The 5,470-nt window shown below is 39.3% G+C and overlaps 1 long non-coding RNA gene across 2 annotated transcripts; it reads left to right on the forward strand.

Annotated features, from left to right (window-relative positions):
* The first annotated feature begins 1,426 nt into the window (after window positions 1-1,426).
* On the forward strand, window positions 1,427-5,064 carry LOC123058174 (uncharacterized). Of its 2 annotated transcripts, XR_006427082.1 has the most exons (3): window positions 1,478-1,778; window positions 3,072-3,284; window positions 4,741-5,064. It is a non-coding gene; the product is annotated as an uncharacterized lncRNA (long non-coding RNA). The 2 variants fall into 2 exon arrangements; XR_006427081.1 differs by lacking the exon at window positions 4,741-5,064 and having other exon boundaries at window positions 1,427-1,778; window positions 3,072-3,417.
* The last annotated feature ends 406 nt before the right edge of the window (window positions 5,065-5,470 follow it).

Here is a 5,470-nt window from a genome sequence, read left to right on the forward strand (position 1 = left end):
CTGCATGCCCCCTGGTTTTTTAGGGAATCGGCCACCACAATTAGAATAGGAAATAATGAGGCGGAGAAAGGGGGCTATAGCTACCACGGACAGAAAGCATTTTTTGTAAATGTAAACTTACGTCGGCACCTAAGAGATTCTACCTCATGCGTGGAGTTATGCATGGTGGAACGTCGGAGGCACAACCCGTTGGTTGGATTACACCTAAGAGAAGTCTGACTTGGTCGTTAGTCCTCATCAAGATGAAGTACATGCACCACTAATCGATGCCAAGATTAAGGGGGCTATATAAAAAATGGGTAAATGACCATCATCTGCACAATCACCAAGATGAAGTACATGCACCCCTAATTGATGCCCCCGAATCATGATTTGAGTTGAACATATCGAGACCAAGAATCATGGCATGATAGCAAGCAAGGGAAAATAAACATCCAGTCATCCATCATGAAGAATTCCAGGGGTAACTCAAACCAACACTATAACAATTTTTAAAATCACAACCTAAAGAAGAGAAGGTTATTGTTTTGTATGACATGGAAAGCAGATCAATCGATGATTAAATTCACCTAACAGTAGTATACATATGATCTGACAGAAATGCATCATGAAGCCAATAAAAATGAAGAAACTGAATTCACAAATGCATATTTAGACCAAGATATTTCTATCAACCCTATGCGAAACATTAGATGGGGTTTGAAAAAATGGAATAATCTAGGTTTGCAACCATCAAATCAACAATTCTTGTTTGATGATTCTCCAATTATGTTATAAATTAAGCGATTAATAACACTCAAACAAGAAATGCTATTGTGGTACAGTAGCTGATTCCTGAATGAGAATAAACTTATACACAGAAATTAAGCGCTGAGTATGGGATTTCGAAAATACTTTGAGAATTAGAATGACAGAACTGCTATTGTGGTACAGTAGCTGATTCCTGAATGAGAATAAACTTATACACAGAGAAAATCTAAATCATAAATCTAGCTAGCAAGGAAAGATCTAAGATGATCAGATAAGATGTAAATTGACCCCTGTCTTTATCACTTTACTAATGCAGTAATGGAGCTTCCTGCACAATACTTGTCCTGCATAATATGCCAATTGATCTAAGCATTAGTAGCAAAATGACTAATAAGAACACACACGCATGCATGACGAGTTGACAACACCTACAGAGGGAGAGAGAGGAAGAGAGAAATCAAGAAAACCTGGGAATGGGTTGGTGCCATGTAGGAGACGGAGCCATGGATCCTGGGTTGTTGCATCCATACATGAAGTTTTATATATAGAAACTCTATTAATGACCCAGGGTGAAGAATAAATAATTCTTCACCCCGGTCGATCGACCGAGCCAGACCATGCCTCCAGCCAAGGCACCGTTTTGCGATTGGGGAAAAGCTAGCCCACTGTCCCTCGCTGGAAAATTATATTGAGGTTGAAGTAATTTTACGTTTCAAGCATTGACTCGAACACAACCCCACCTTCCTGTCCTTTTCTAAACTGCTGCAAACAATTTTTGTTTTTTTAAAGAAGAAGAGTGGCGAACCGTATCGGCAGTATCGGTGGCGCACGGCGGTGCCATGGGTAGGTGGGGCAGCTGCCTAGGTCTTGGGCGGCGCCGTGGTTGGTGATGGCGTTGAAGTTTCAGCCCGTGCTGCTCGGTGGCAGTGGTGGCCTCGGCTGTGTGGTGAACTCTCTAGGTTCCTCGAGGCAGTGTTGCGGGGCTGCACCGCTCTACGCCGGCAATAGCGGTCTACGACGGCGTCACGGTGAGCTCTCGACATTCTGATGCATTGCCAAGATTTATGCCCCTGTATTTCTCCTCCCTTTTCTCCCAATCCAGAATTCTACTTTCCCTATGGAACTTAGGCGTATTGACTTGCCAGATGTGGCGGCTGCTATGGTGCTAGGTTTTGGCCTTTCTCAGATTCGGCGCAGGTTGTTGCATCCATACATGAAGTTTTACTCGTTTCAATTTGGCTGCACAAATTTTAGTACGGGCCTTCACCGGATTTGATGTTGGGGACAAATCAAGAGCTTCTGTTTAGATCTAGCCTACAGATGCTCCCAGTCCTCCTACTAAGCTCCTATTTTCAATAAATAGTTTACATTCGGCGGTTTGTGTCTGATGAATCCTTCGTTTTGAGTCCCCATATGTTGCATGTTCTAATAAATAGCCATGTTTCTTCTTTATTATGAATAAACTCCATCTTTTTTCCTTGGAGCTCCACTATTTTGGATGAATTGGACTGTCCCCTGCTACTGAAAAGTACCATGTCTGGCCATTTAAACTTAGAATCGAATCGGGGTGCTGCTACTGTATTAGGTTGACCATCCAGTCATTGTGAATCTGCTCTGTTGCACAAGAAGGCATAGTAAGAAACCGGGAAGGGTGGCACCCCAATAAGAAGCACAAATCATTTAAGCCCAAGTAACCGTGATCTCAATGCACAATATCATTGCCTTGCTGATAGTGAGTATAATGTTTTGTCACTTCAGTTAGTCGAAACACTGCTATTGGGGCTGATCATACCTTGAATTGATCAAAATTTGAACCTTTCGGTTACCTCATATTGCTAAAGGACACAAATGTGACTTTTATTAAACTTTAATCGTCGTCATAAAATTATGGATTTTCACTTTGACCGGAAGTTGTTGAGGATATCTGTGGAAGGCTTCAGAACTTTTCTCTAGGTGCAGTTCAGAACACTAGTGAGACATGGTAGCAACTACAAAAAATTTAGGATGCAAGATCACGTTTTCTATTTCCAATTCATGGTGCATTTGTAGCTCTTTGTCAACTCTATGAAAGCACTGCATACACCTGCAGTACACTGAACTTTTTTAGGTTTGGTTATCATTTTTTACATTGTGCTTCAGTCGAGTAATGAATGGTTAAGTACCTATTTATTGCTACTTTTGATCTGTTGATACACACTGGACAGAATGATATAGCTGGGCACGCTCCTATTCTCTTTATTCAGAATGACATCCAATGAACTTGAGGTTACACTGGCATTTGTGTGACTAACAGCTACTCCTTGGATGATTACGTGTTTCAGAATGAAGATGCTTGATTATGTGCTTCAGAATGAAGATGCATGATTATGTGCTTCAGGAGCTGCTAGTCGTACCATAGAAGCAATTAATGAACCTCTTCTCGCTATTTTAATTTCAAGTGCAATAATCTGCTGGAGGTGTTTTCCATTCAGACAAGTGAAGTTTTGCACCCTGCAAATGTGCAGATGTATTCTGGAAGAAGAAAAGCATACCCAGTAAGATGCAATCCTTGCCATCTTACTGAGCAAGTTCATTCATATTATTTTTAGGTCCTCCTTGACAATGTATTTGATCAATTGTCTAAAGAATTCCTGGATTGTCAGAGTAAAATAAAGTACGTTCAGAATACTGTTCTTGATTCAGTAAAAACAATTACCTAGTTTAACCCGAGCTATTGTGTTGAAGAACATACACTGACAATAAGGATTGAACTTCTCACAATGGTAATGATGAGTGTGCAAGGACTATTAAGGTCATATAGGTCTAATTAAAATTATCACAGAAAGGAGAGGCGGAAGCTGAGCTCCGCTCTTTTTCTGTCCAGGAGAGAAGTGTTTTTCTCCTTAAAACCTGCACTTCTTATTGGTTTTATAGGAAAAAAAATCTATGGCTCTATTGATTGTAGGTTGTTTAGTAGTGCACTACTAGTACCATGCCATACCATTGGTTTGGACTGATCGAAGGCAAGTTAAAGGTCAGTTAGATAAATGCCGCTACTGTACTCGCACATCTTATATGTCATTTAGATTTGTACACACTTTGTAAAAGTGTGACTTCTGTAGGAAAACTCTTCAATCTGACGTTGTTGTTCAACAGGTCGTAGAGAACAAAGTAGTCAGGCTTCGACCAGATGTCCAACACCTCCAGAACCTTGATTGTTGTCTTTCAAAAAGAAACTTGATTGGTTATCGTACATGCCTAAACTCTATTCTAGAAAGTAGTGCATGTAATCATTAGTTCTATGAGAGTATGGAGATTGAATTTGCTATATTGCAGTCTGGAGCATACTTCTTTCCATGTGCATATAGGCTTTATGTGATTAATCACCCTATCACAAGTTCTTCTAGTATTTGGATGAATCCTCTAAGATAATTCTGATTTAAGTAAATATCATCAATCCACCTAATGGGAGAAGCTTTATATTTAGTTCGATCAAAACATTTTCTTTGAATCTACTTGCCTTAATCTACTATCTTTTTACAGTAACATTCCGACCTATATCTGAGAATTTTGTAGCTTCTTTATTTCAACAGTAATGATTCACTAAGCTCTTATCTTACCACATGTTCCATTTTATTCTCCGCATTTTAGATATAGCACCCCCTATTCACCAAGCTCCTAGCACCCTGTGTTTTTAGATCAAGCCATTCTTCCGCAAAAAATAATTGATTTGTTGGTCTGAAACCAAAATATTTTTGAAAGAAACTAAATTGTACTACTACTATCTGCTCATTTTCTACAATCTACACTACTACAGCAGGTGGTACATGCCAGAGAACATATTGTTTATACCTTGAATCACGTGCTGTTATTTTCGTTCGTAGCATTCATGATTTGAGTCTCTATAAAGGTATCTGAAAGACTAAAAGAGAACATATTTTTGATAAATGATGCGTAATGCCAGAACAGTTGCACACTTGCTTCCTATACTAATCAGTTTTTACACTGTAGGTCGCTCATCTGTAAGTACCCTGATAACAGTAGACTGATATTAATACATTTGAAAATATGGAAACACACAAAGATCTTTGACAGCACAGTTATGCTGAGAGGAGTTTCAATCTAGGAGAGCTGCAGGCGGGTTGTCTTCTTTCTGAATCATATTTTTGTTGCTTTCTCCCTACTCGGACTGTATTGGAGTTCTCTCTGGAGTGTTGTGTAATCAGCTCTGAGGTCATGAGTAGAGTCCCAGTTCTGTTTTTCTCAAGAGCTGACCTTGTAAATACTAGCTCCATGTTTCTTAGAGATTATCTATAAATTATTCCCTCTATTTCATATAGTTCAGCGATAGGCCCTTTGAGGTAAAACTACTCCATATATATTAAAGAAGTCAATGTGAGGTTATTGGAAATTTCAGTCACTAGTCGAGGAAGAAACTTTTGAATAATCGAGGATGCAATTCCATAAATGGCACCTCCAAATAAATTTCCAAATGAGAATTTACTACATCAAATCCATGGCGCCTAATGAACAGGTCTAGATTAAAATAGAGGAAAAGGAGAGAGTATGAATCACTATCTAGTTGTTTTTCATGAAGCAGAAAATATCTTTTTAAAGAAGACAATCAGATGCAGATAGAAAGGGTCTTGCGATGCATGGAGCTCGTGCAGATAGAGGTAGTATAGCCTGCGAGGTAAATTTACCTCGCGAACCTATTATTTCTTTCAGCAGCTGAATTTGC

This window comes from Triticum aestivum, chromosome 3A, assembly GCF_018294505.1.
Source record: "Triticum aestivum cultivar Chinese Spring chromosome 3A, IWGSC CS RefSeq v2.1, whole genome shotgun sequence".
In the NCBI taxonomy this organism is placed as follows: domain Eukaryota; kingdom Viridiplantae; phylum Streptophyta; class Magnoliopsida; order Poales; family Poaceae; genus Triticum; species Triticum aestivum.